Source organism: Myxocyprinus asiaticus, chromosome 9 (genome assembly GCF_019703515.2).
Source record: "Myxocyprinus asiaticus isolate MX2 ecotype Aquarium Trade chromosome 9, UBuf_Myxa_2, whole genome shotgun sequence".
Classification (NCBI taxonomy): domain Eukaryota; kingdom Metazoa; phylum Chordata; class Actinopteri; order Cypriniformes; family Catostomidae; genus Myxocyprinus; species Myxocyprinus asiaticus.
Genome location: NC_059352.1, coordinates 29,293,684 through 29,307,730, shown reverse-complemented (window position 1 = coordinate 29,307,730; position 14,047 = coordinate 29,293,684).

Genomic DNA, 14,047 nt, shown 5'->3' with positions numbered 1-14,047 from the left:
AAGGTCTACAAACACAGACCTTCAACCTTTTTGTAATAAAGCCTGACATCTACCAGCGTCAATCCTCCAGAGACGACTGATGCCTGAAGAATAGACTAAATTTTATTGTAAACATTGCAGTGTTTATGCGAACAAGGTTGTATGTGAGCGCTTAAAGTTAAGCTTTATAGCAATAATTAAAAATATAAAGCCGATTTATCTAACACTTAGCCAATACTTTAATACATTTTATTTAACTTTCGTTTTACAGCAGATTTGTTTATTGTGTTTATAAGATTTTTACATTGAACTATGGTTAACCATTAACCATTTAAATTCATTAAAACCACAACGTACCAAGATTTGAAATGTCTAAACCACTAGAAAGACAAACGGTCTTAAAGATCTTTGAACATAAGCGTGCTGTCTAAGAGTCAGTGCCCCCCCAGGCTAATATTTCCTAAATGAGAACAATTGTCCAAAACTCTCCTGAGACAGGCTGGGTTGGGGCTTGCACCTGTTTTGCTGCATGTTCGACACTTCACATGTGTCAAACATGCCCATGGACCCTTTTTGAATGGTAATACCACGCAATTTGGCATTTTGAAAACAATGCCAGGGACTCATAGTATTAGCATTACATGCCACAAATAATAATAATAATAATTATAATAATAAACAACAACCGAAAAAAAAATTCCTCGTTGTAATGTTTCTTTTTTTAACAGATATTTGCACGAATTTTTTTCACAAAAAAAAAAAAAATAAAATAAATAAATAAATAAAAATAAAATAAAATAAAATAAATAAATAATAATAAAAAACATTATTCAAATTTCATATAATTTTCTTAAAGCATAACATTCATGGTCACAGAACAATGGCCTTAATTATTATTAGCTAGTAAAAGTATATTTTACATTTATGCTGCCGTTAATTTCTGCTCCGTCTGTCCCCGTGATCTATCCCTCTTTCTCCCTTTTATCTAACAAATAAACCCCTTCATTCATTTACTATTGCCAAGATCTACTCAGATGTTTAAACAGGAATATGACTAAATCAAGGTAATGTGTTGAGCCAAGGTTCGTGTACCAAACGCTTTAACATGCAAATTTGACTGTTTAAAAAAGATCAGGGTCCTAATGAGCCCGAGGCAAGGAGTTTGATATATGAGAGGCACGGGTGTAATTATTAATCGAAATGTATACGATATGTGATATCTCGTGGAGGGGCCTTCAAGCGTGACATGAGGCGAGATCTGTCTGAAATTTAGCACACGAACATATATTGTCTCCATCGTAACATACGATAATGCGTTATTTCAAATACTGAGCCATTAACTGAAAACTTGTTTCACTGTTTGGAGATAAATGTCGTGCTCATGTATGCATGCAGATATGTATTACTTTGTTCATTTATTTATTTATTCAATTAATTTATATATTTGTTGGTTTGTCTGTCTGTTAGATTGTGCGTTTTGTCTGGCTATGTTTTTATTTATTTATTTATTTATTTTTTCTTCGAGACATTTAGACTCCTTTCTCAGATCAGCGAGGGTTATTTAAGTGATTAGCAGTTTATTTGTATATTTAATAAATTTTATATTCATAGACCTAGTATTGTTATCCAACTCTATAGGGTGGCTGTGAATGCATATGTATTGATGTTCATATATGTGATCACGGACAAAAACACGGGATATGCAGGAGTTTCAACCTTGCCGCATGCATGTGAATGTGATTTATTTTTTAGCCTTTAGTAAAATACACAAACCCCGCAAAAATAGCCTGAATAACTGTCTAAATGTTTCTGTTGCTCTTATTATTTCATGTGTAACTTTATTTTGCAGTGTCATAGCAACACAACTCTTACTCCTCGGAAACTATGGCATATTTTACCTATGAATAGAATCTCTGCACATCAGATGCATGCTGCAGGCCTTTTTTTACTAACTAACTGGAGTTGTTTTTATCAAGGCCATCTTTAACATATATAAATAGGCTACCGTTTTACAAACAGCAAACAGTAGAGCACATCCAAAATGTCTTCAATTTAATTTGATGGTCATATTTTTATTTCACGATTAACGATTAAACTTTTTTCCCTTTAATTAAACAAACCCCATGTATATACAAATCCTCCATAACTTAAGTGAGGCGCTGATGGAAAAATGCGTCTAGAGAGCATGAAGTGTGTTTCTTAGTAGTGCCGGCTCGATATCCATCAAGCTTTACCGTTCCACCGCCTTTCAGCCTCCCTCTCCATTTCAGAGCATCTCCGAGAGCAGTGCAGCTTGAAATCCGGAGAACACCAGCCTGATAGAAACAGAAATTACAACGGGAATTAACAGAAATGATTAGGGCACACAGCATTTGACATAGAGATGATGTACTCAAAGCCAAATGGAGTGAGATTTGTGAAATCAAGCATACTGAGGCGCGCTCGTCATTAAACGGGAGTTCATCATATTGGAAGAGATATTCCGCGTGCGGTGCATGGATCGCTCACGTGCGCAAAGTGAACTATTTTCGCCCCTTTATTCGCTTACATGCTAATGTTTGCATGCGTATTCATATTTTGATGGTAAAGATTAGCTACATGTTTATTTGTGTTTCTGCAAGTGTTAGATTCACGGTCCGGTGCTCTCCTAAACAAACGGAAAGCTTTTCTTTTTTCGAAATCACTTGGCTGTTCCAGTCCTTTTTCACATGCGATTTTTATTTATTTATTTATTTTTTAAACTTACGATAGCAGATTTTTTTTTTCGGTAGCGCAGGTATCAACTGGCTATTCAAATATAAACTGCGACTGGCAGCAGACAGATGGTCTTCTACTCGTGCTAATTTCGTAGGCTACACTGACATGAGCACCATTTGTTCCCCCCCCCCCCCCCAAATAAAGATAATTATTAATTTTTTAAAAGTGTAAGTAGCCTACTCTTAAGCATTTGCAGGTCGTCTGAGATCCACAAAGGCGACTGAGGTCGATAAGAGGAAGTCATTAGAAAAGCCCCCCGCCAATTAAAGCTTGATGTTGAGCTGAACAGTTGTCTATTTATTGAGATGATCGACCAGCAAGAATTCGTCTGCTGTATGGGACATGCACGATTCATGAAAATTAGTAATGAAAAGTCAAATGACTTAACTAAGGGCAAACAATACAAGGCTTATTTTAACACTCTAAAGGCTTAAAACTGAACAGGGCCATGCAATGCAACATAATCATAATTGTCAGAACTTCTCCTCCTCATCAAGAGCTTTCGATACATCGATACATAATGTAGCTAATCGATACATTTTAGAATGACAACCAAGAATTCAGGGGTGATGTAAAAAAAGGGCTTTCTTTTGATCAGGAAATAATTTTAAAGTCATTGAGGTTTATTATTGAACGTTAGGCTATTGGTATATTTTTATCCACCAATATTATTTTTCGCTATTTATGGCAATCAGTTGTGGAGTTCTGTAACATCGTGAAGCTAATAAATTGGTAGAATGAAAATAGATTTAAATGAATTGGTAGAATTACAAAACTGTGTTTTCTCGCCGTTAATGTGATTGTCCGTGATTTTCTCAGTATCAGCAATAGCCTAACGTTGTGTAAATCCCACGTGATCTATCGCTCACGTTTCAGACAGAGTTCATGAGATGGATACGGTGGTACAGTAGCTGTCCATGGTCCTGATGCGCTAAGTGGCTTTTTCCACTACTAACTCGCAGTCCCACTCAGGACTCCTCACAAACCCGTGTTGACATTTCAATGCTTTTTAGTCTTTTTACATCCCATTTACTGCTGTGATTCTGCTCGCATGATGCTGCAATAGATGTTTTCCCTCTGAGAATGTGGTAGTGTGCTCTGCCAAGAAACATCTGCGACTATGTTGCATGTTGTTTTGTAAGCCAGTAGTCAGCCCCTAGGATTTATCTTGGTAAGTTAAGTTCAGTGCGTAACATTGCGGATTCAACAGCGAAAATGGGAGTCTGTTTTCAACGGAAATGCTCTCATATGAAGAGCATTTAATATGTCTGACCTAGTGGGAATGTAGACATTATTCGAGAGCAAGCGGAGTCCCTCTCTTGCTCAGGTGTCACCTCATATGCAGGCCAGAAAATATATTCTTAAAATGTCTTAAAGCTGACTGCATCATCGTTAAACTACCTTAACAGGCCACCAACAGGTTTAAAGGATAGCTGTTTTTAAGAATTTTATTTTTATTTTTTAACGTGCAATCTAGCAGCTACAATTTCCTAAACATCTACAAAGATTTACTTACACACACTGTAAAACATTGCCAGGATTTTACCAGATTTAACAGTAATTTCTTACAATAAAATACTGTTTTCAGAATTTTACTGTAAAGTTAATGCAGGATAGGTCATTTTCTGTCACAACACAACAAATTACTGTTACAAATTAGAACATTGCACTGCATTATGGGAAAAATTGTGTTTCCTTTGAAGTCACCATTATGGTGTTTAGTGTTCCTTTTGGATGGGGCCTTATATTATTTATATCTAATTAATTCTCTCCTAGTTGATGCAATTGTGTTTAAGAACACAATTTATTGTACTATAACATATAGAGAAAATTAGTAAATTTAGTGGTTGAATTCATGTCAGACCATGATGTATAAACTACACTATATGATGCATTTGATGGTGAAGAAATAGTATCATTTTAAATTAACAATGATGAAGGGATGTTTGCAAAGCAAGGCTATAATATGGTTGTTTTTATCTGTCAAGAACTTTTGAGTTGTCAATAAGGCACACACAATATCAACACTCAGCAAAAAAAAAAAAAAAAAAAAAAAAAAAACTCAGAATGATGACAATTAACAAACACTAGATAAAAAAAATAAAAATAAATAAAAAAAACAGATGATCATTGTGATGTACAACACAACTACAATTGCTACATTACAGTAATTTCTTGGTCCTGTTCACTGTTAAATTACAGTATACAGTTGTCTTTTAATTTTAATAAATTGTAGAAATACTACTGTCAAATATACTGTGAAAGTCATGCAACTGATAGCCAGGAATTTACTATAAAGTCACACAAAAAAATGTGTACAGTGTAGAAATATTTTGTGCCATAGCTAACAGTTAATGAAATCTTAAAAAAAAAAAAAAAAAAAAAAAATCACATGTGATAACACAAAGGAGCATGTTAAATTAACATGCTTTTTAGTCGCATGTGACCACATGAAAAGTGATCACATGACAGTAGTATAGGAGTAGTGTAGTGTAACCAATTAGTCTTGAATAGACTAATGGATGCCTCTGAAATCCTTTTCATCATACATGCTAATGTTAGATAGATATTTATCTATTAATGACAAAAAGATAGGTTACTAACTGTACTTGATTGGCCCAATGAAGAAACCACTACACAAAATGAAGCCTTTTCATTGCTAAAGACCACTGGCACTTACCAAAAATTAACTGAATACATTTTTTTTCACCCTTAAGGATTGGTCTGTCTGCCAATTATAATCACTGACTGTACTGGAAGTTAAAAGTTGTTTTGGTATGTTTTGAGCAAACACTAAGCAACCCCCCAACTTTTCACTCTGACTGCCAGCCTTAACGGTAAAATTCAGAATATTCTTTCCATTATGAGACAGTGGGTTGAAATGTGGAGTCTTGCCTCAAACCCCCAACCCCCCCCCCCCCCCCCATCGCCCCCCCACCCACACATTCCATCTCCATCCCCCAGCCCGCTTCCTCCTCACAGACTGACATTATTTCGCATATTCAAATTGCCAGTGTTTGGTCTGGCCGTGGCTCTTGGCTCCTATTTCTCTCCAGTATGGAAATTGATTTTAATCAGCTGTCACAGCCAGCATTTTTCTGGAACTTCTGCAAAATAGAGTATATATTTACAAAAAAAAATGCTGTTCGGTTTGGAGAAATTTCATTAGCCCACGCACCATCCCGGGCCCTTTTAGAGCAGTCATAAGAGTGATGAGCATAAGGCTATTTTGGGAATATGGTGAAAGACAGGCCATCAATGCCTCAAGATTGGGCCACATGTCTGGGAAAGTGTCCAGTTGCAGCCAGACCCAGTTCATCTTAAGCTTTTTACATATCTGTTTCCACTTCCTCATTCTCTCCCCATATTAATCTGTGATTATCAATAGCTGGGATCAAGTCCTAATCAAAACTGAAATGAGCATCCGGCAGAAATGTTTGACCAGTGGGAGACAAATAAAATTGACAATTCTCATGGACAAATATTTTTACAATGTGATATTTCATGAAGGAGCCCAATAAAGGCCCCTAAGGAATCGCATGCCTTGTGCAAAGGGCAGAGTTAATGAAAAAGGAAAGACAGAGCCAATGATTGAATGAAATAAAACAGAATGGAAATTAAAAGAGGTTCAAGGCATTGGTTGATAATGAAAGAAGGAGGGTAATGCTTCAGAGACATAGAAGCAAGCATCGCACAATCATACAATACAATTAGGATTAAAGGGGCCAGGCACAGATAACAGGAGATAGGGATGAATTATCACCCAAAAAGAGAAATGGGGCCTCTTCTCTGACCTTCATTAAGAGGAAGAAAGGCTTGCTCAGGGCCGGGGTGACTTGCGGCACACTTTTAGCTTCCTGATTGGTATATTGTGACTATTGTGACTACGAGAGACTGCTAGATCTGCCTCTTGAGGAACTAGATGAAAAATAAAGAGGATTGTAGAAAACAAATAAACAAAATGCATCAAAATTCAATCTCTAGCCCTATTTAAAATCAGTGACATTGGTGTCACTACTTTAATACCTGTAATTATTTGTGAAATAATATAATAATAATAAACAAGCCTGCAAAAATCAGTAACACTAATGTAAAGTGCAAGTTTGTCCACTGCAATGAAGGACTTAATAAACCCTGATGCCAGCAAACTCAGAATATCTATTATTTCATGAATGATCTTGACACAAATGCTGACATTCTGCCTTTCATTTAGAGGCAGACACTAGTAGTGACATAAATAATTCAATGGAAGCACACAATACAAGCAGGCATCTTGTGACCAGACTTAGAACCAAGGTACACAGTGCAACTAAAAGGAAAGTAAAAAAAAAAAAAAAAAAAAAAAAACCCAAAAGGGCAATGATAAAAGAGAGTCAATTAAAAGATCTGGATGCCTTTGAATGCAGATAAATAGATTTAGATGAAACTCTAAATCTATTTAGACTGCTTAACTATTCTCTGAAGCGCTTTTCATATTGCTTGCCTTTGAATCCGTTTAAAGTACTCCAGTGTGTTTTTTAGAGATGAAAACCACTGTTATGTTCTGAAACTTTGTTTTTTTAACTGTTTTCAGTGCGTTAACATGAGCCCAGTGAAAACATTGTAATTTCAGTTAACAGGATTCACAATCATGGCTGTTCCACGTCTACAGCAAATTTTTAAAATCATACATGCTGACCAACAGTTTCACCTAAAATGTGCTTCATGTGTTAACATCTAAAATAACTGGTTTCTTTTTTTTTCGGAGTAACTTAATGGATCCAATGAAAAAAAAAAAAGAATGATTGTCACAAGGTTCTAATCCAATCAGGGTTCGCCATATTCAATGCTCACGCTGAAACTGAAAGAAGGGCGAGTGCGATTTTGCTCCGCCCTCCCGTCGCTCTGCCTACAAGCGGTAAATTTCAACATAGGGGTGTTCGATTATGTTTCGAGTTTTTTGTTTTTTTGGAGTCGACTCCAATTCCCGACTCCAGCCGTATCAACTCTTCGACTACTTTTATTTTCAATCAGGGCCTCGTTTCCCAATAACGATTGATCTTAGCGGTTAAAAGCGTTTTCTATGAGCGATTTTACGAAAGTTCGTTTTTTTTTTTAACGTGCGTTTCCCAAAACTGCATTTAACATGAACGTGGGGGCGAGGACGTGCTTTAATGCGGCCTTCATGTGCTATCGGAATGATCCTACTTCCCACTTCTAAAATGTTAATTATAAGTATGTGCTTTGTTGTCGGAAAGAACAAGAAACATGGACGACGGCAGGTTCATACAGCATATTTCTTGAGGAAGTTTATGTTGACACCATAATACATATCACTCGGTTAGCTTGCTGACGAGCTGTTTTCACAGTGTAAAAATGTACAACATTCATATAATGGTTGCTGATATACATAAATTAATATGACCAAAATGGCAAGCGCTAACAATTAGCTGTATTTAGAAAAATGAACAAAACCTGTCATCCACTACAGAAACTGTATTCTCCTCCGCCATGTTGAAAGTTTAGGACTTCACACATCTCGGAAACTCGGGTATCAAAATTATCTCAGAGTTTCCCAGTCATAATTACGACTTGATGGATCATTCATGTTCAGCTTCCGAGTGGGAAACTCGTATTTACGATAAATCCGATAGCATAAGTGCTACTTAAGAGAGACGCTGTCCATAAACGTGAAGTGCTGAAATGTGACCGTACAGTGCTGCTTGTCATTGCTACTTCATTATATATGTGCGTAACTTTAAAAACGTTTGTAATTTTGCAATAGTTTTGTGCAGAATGATATATGATATAGATATACTTTAACTGAATCACTGCTTCATTTATCAGATGTGCATTTTAATATTTCGTTTTAAAAATGTGCTCTGTGGGTCGAGATGAAAGCTTCCAGGATCAGTGAAGACAGCGGAGACCCTGTGTATCATCCTGCTAATGACAACAAGCATTAATTGAATATAACGAGGTTCACCGTGTTATTGCGGAGTGCAAAATAAGGAGACGTGTGGAAGCTGCGCTTTAGGAACATTCACCAATCAAAGGGAGATCTGCTCTTTACTCCCAAAAGTGATAACGGTAACAGCAATGCTACACAACATGTGCGGTACTACACAAGGGCGAGAGTGCCCTTAGGTGAGGAGGAAGAGGAGCCAATATACTGTATGGACGATTTTCATGCACTGCAGCAAGTTATTGACATTTTTCCTTCTCTCTCTAATTGTAATTTTTACAGTTCTCTGCAACAATCATGCCACCACTTTGTTGCTACCAACTAGTCCACAAATAACTTTATTTGTTTACTTATTAATTTATCTGTTCATTCAATATTGACAAGCCATTTTCTGCATTTATTATTATTATTATTATTATTATTATTATTATTATTATTATTATTATTATTATTAACCTTGTCTGTTAAAATAATAATAAAATAAAACATGTATACTGATACTGAATGAGCATAAAGTGTAGCTATAGGTATTTAAATTGTATTAGGTGTAATTTCACGATTGTCCTGAAAGTGTTTGCATAAATCTGTGTCCTTACGATGTTCATGGCACTGTACGATTACCCCAGAGCACTCGTTAATCTACAAGCATTTTCAAGTTTAAAAAAAAAAAAAATTCAAAATCGGGCCGCAAACTAAGATGAATCGTAAGATGAATTCTATGATCTACTTAGGCTTACGATGCTTTTGGGAAACTAGGCCCAGGATAGTTTCAAAATTCAGGGCCGTCACCAGGGATGTCCATTAGGCGCCAGTGCCTTCCCAAGTGACATATTTTCACCCCCAAAATTGCTTGTCAGGCATGAGCGGAAAATCAATGGAATTATAAAAATCATAGTTTAGTTTTCACTCGTATATAGCTTGCTCGGTCCACTGCTTATTGTGTCCGGTTGCCGCTCCGTGATAAAGCTTTTTTCTGTAACTGCTGGTCAGTTTCTCCTACCCAAATCCAAACACTAACTTTAGTGAGACGGGAGAAGCTTACTTTAGTCTAGATGGCTTCCATGCCAATGGAAAAACAAATTGCACATATTTTCTTGCCCGATTCACTTCAATAACTATTAATAGATATATTATGGAGATGTAATAAAATAAAAAATAAAAAATAATTAATTTGGACCATTGTTTTTAAATGGAACTTACAGTATGGTGCGTGAAATCGCTTTTTTTGTAGAAGGTGTGGTGACAATTTTAAAACGGCAGCCTTTTAAACAACAGTCTACACCACAACGGATTAAATAGCAGTGAGTTTAATTAAGAAATATTGGTGTGGTTATTGCTTTGATAAAATATCACTAGCTTACCTGTAAATTAATAGTGTTTCTTATTCCATATGTTCTGGCGATGGCTCTGTGAAGATTGCCGTCTTTAATCGCACACTAAATGTAGTTTTTATTTTTTCTTAAGGGTTTTTAAAATGTGTGACATTGAAGACATAAACTCCTGCTATTATAATTTGAGACATTGCATAACTTTACCTTAAAATGACTGGTAACAAGTTCCCTAGTTGCTGCCCATATCCAGTTTTAAGAGGGAAAATAACAAGAAACAGGCTAGGTCAGAAATAATTTCATTGTCATATAGAAACTAGACAAATTGGGAGAATCCACTTCTCCAACCACTGTCCCTTGCATTGATGTAATATTACACAAACTTCCGAAAGTTTTCAAATCTGTCACACCCTCTCTCTCTTTTGCACGCACGCACATTATCTCTCACTCAAACACACATGATGAATGAGGTGGTGTCCCACCAACCAACAGGTGTTTGTAGAGGATGTGATTGGTTCTTAAGAACGCCAGTTCATTATTTTGAGTCAATCACAACATCCTGTTCATAAAGTTACAAAGTCGAACAAAATAATCGATTCCTGTATCAGAGTAGACTCCGAGTCTAGGACAAGTCAGAGTTGACTCCCCATCACTACTTCAACATACATTCTTTTCTGTTCAGACCGAATATAGGCAAAGGAGGAATCATATCAAATTAATTTGATATAAACTGTAGGCCTACGTATTTACCGAGTGGGCTGTCTAGGGCCGAAGTATACGGGTGGAATCGGCCTCATAGCTGCACGCCGGTTTTCTCTCTGTTTTATGTTGATGTCTTGTGGAGATCAACACACTTGTCCTTTAGACACATCATTTTATTATTTTACTTTATGTTAAGAGATAAGACTTTTAAAACATGTAGTAACCGTGAGCACCGGCCATTAAAAGCATTATCCTGCTAAAGGTTTGTAGCCTATGCAATTATGTTAAATTATTTCAGTGATTCATAATTTGATGCTAGCAATTATTTTTTTTTTTTTTTAATGTCTGTGAATGTTTGTTAACTATCTATTTGATTAAATTAATAAAATGTAGGAACAAACACTTGAGTATTCATTACCAACTGACAAGTAACACCTCAGTTACTATTAATGGTTTATAATGTGTTTTCACTTTATAATAATGTTCCAGATAACCTTTAACCCCAAGGAAGGAAACAGGAAGATCTCATCAATTAATAATGCATTACCATGACCCTCACTTTAGAATAATGGTCCAGATAATTAGCAATTCCTTCATGTTTATGTGGTAACACTTGACTCATTACTTAAGGGTTACCAAAATTATATATACATTTTTTTTTTTAAATAAAAAAACAAAAACAAAAAATACCTTCAGCAATATCAAACATGCCAAAGTTAATAATTTGTAATGAACAAAAGAGATATCCCAAGGAATACACTGGTTGGGTACATACAACTCTATATTTCTGTAAGGTAAGCTGACTATGATCTTGGCTGTAACCACCATAGACACTGAGGGGGACATGTCCCCCCAGTATTCATAATATTGGTCTACTGATATGTTTTTTTTTTTTTTTTTTCATGGTTAATTATTACATTTGGTCCACATCAATCCTGAATATGTGGTTACATCCTTGACTATGATATTCTACCAGACACTGTAGCGTAAAAAACACACGAGGCGGATGTTTCTCTGAATGTTTCATGATCTTGTTCACAATAAAAACATAATCATGCACATTTTAGACACATGTTAATGTTTTATTAGTAATTCATTAGTAGTTATTTTAAATTAGCCATAGTTAGTTAATAGTTCTCAGTGAGGCTAATCAAATTCAGTAATTAATGATTACCTAACAGATAACTACCTCAGTCATCAGTTCACCATTACTTACTGATTGGTTAATCATGTTTCCATATTAGTTAATAGTAGTAACTAAAGTGTTAATGTAGAACTACTCATTTGTCCTGCATTAATTCCTGCATAGTTACCTATTAATGACGGACCATTATTATAAAGTGTTACCGTTTTTTGGTTTTGGCACCTTTCTGAGAAAACTCTAGAGAGACTGTTTTGCATGAAAATCCCAGGAGATCAGCAGTTAAAGAAATACTCAAACCAGCCCGTCTGGCACCAGAAATCATGCCACTGTCGAAATCACTGAGATCACTTTTATCCCCATGCTGATGGTTGATGTGAACATTAACTGAATCTCCTGACCTGTATCTACATGATTTTATGCATTGCACTGCTGCCATACGATTGGCTGATTACATAATCACACAAATAAATAGGTGTACAGGTGTTCCTAATAAAGTGCTCAATGAGTGTATATAATCTGACTAAATCAAACTGACAAATTAGGTTTTTCAAGTGTTTCCTTGAGGTAACAATTGCAGATTACAGTTTTTTTTTTTTCAGTGTATTTTAAATGCCCTTAGTTGTGGCCAATGGGCAGCCCTCTGCATTTCTACTGCTATAAGGGACAAGGTTTTTTTCCCTAATGGCTCCTCTGTGTGAATTCACTTCTTTAATATTGTTTTGTACACAGCTTTGTGAGACTGTTTATTCGACAACAAATAAAAGTTTTAAATGAAACAAATAATTACTGGAGCTTGTGAAACTTAGGGACTTAGCATGCTCTAAATGTTCAAATCCATTTGAAATCACTACAGACATCTCTCTCTCTCTCTCTCTCTCTCTCTCTCTCTCTCTTCCTCCCTTTTGAATATAATGGCTATAGTAGTCTCTCAAACAAAAGGGCTTTATCAGAGACTCCTAATGTCACCCCCACCACACCCCCACAGCCCTCTCTCATGGCCACCAACTCCTTCTCTTTTCTCATTCATTTATTCCACTGTATGTGGAAATAGGCTGGCCAACAATTAATTTTAGAGTGAATTCAGGCAGGATCTGTTACCCCCTCTCTGCCTCCATTGCTCTAATGGAAATCTATTTCACTTCTCTTTTGTGTCCAATATAATTTAATGCCCATTTTATTAATGGCCTGAAATAATTATGGAAGCCTTTTGTGATTTTTGAGTATGTTTCATTTAATTGTGCAATAAATGTCTAATCAGGCCTCCCATCTGAAGCCATTATGGCATTAAAATTAACAATTACACCATGAATGTCTTGGTGAATGCGTCAAGGTCTATAGAAATCACTGTTGATAACAAGACACACATACATCATTCATGAGAATTTTTTTTTTTTTTTTTTTTTTTTTTTACTAGCAATGGAAAGTGAGAGATATGGGAACGGGTGGGAGAGGAAAAGTAAGAGAGAAGTTGAAGAAGAAAAGGAAGAGAAGAAAGAGGCACAGTCTCTTTATTCCTTTCAAAAGAAGGGATGGCCAAAAGATAGGGCATTCTAAAACTGTGTCACCCACTCAAGTTCTTTTCTTCCCCGGTCTCTCTCTCTACCTCCCTTTAATTTGCCTCATGCTTTATTTTTTTCAAATGACAGATTTCTCTGGGAATGGAAATGTATTAACCGTTAACTTGAGTGATAAAATATCTATCAGCCCTTTGTGCCCAGTTTGCAATTCTGAGCTGTGTGGTACCCATTTTGCCAGTGTGGGTGACCAAAGGCAATTAAAAAGACATTGCCCCTCTTTCTGTCTCTTTTTCTCTCTATCTGTCTCTGTCCCACAGTCACTCTCTCTCTCAACCCAAATGGGGCAGCTGCTCAACGCACCAGCAAGAATTGTTTTCTTAGTTGCCAAGTATCCAAATTTCACGGTTTGGAGGAACTCCATCCGCCAGTAAAAAGCCTTGTCAGTTTCTCCTTGTCACTTCCCAGATAATATTCTACAATTGGTTTTGGTGCATCTACTTTATTGGCGACTGGGTTTGTTTCCCGCTTCAGCACCAATCTGCATATGGCCTCAAAAGACAGTAGATTGTTTTAAAGTGACTGCTGTCTGCCAATCTGGCCAGTGATGGATGTGGTTGGATGTGCTGTATGGAGAGAGGTGTTTGGCCCCATTTCAGCCTCTGTGTGTTCAAGATGT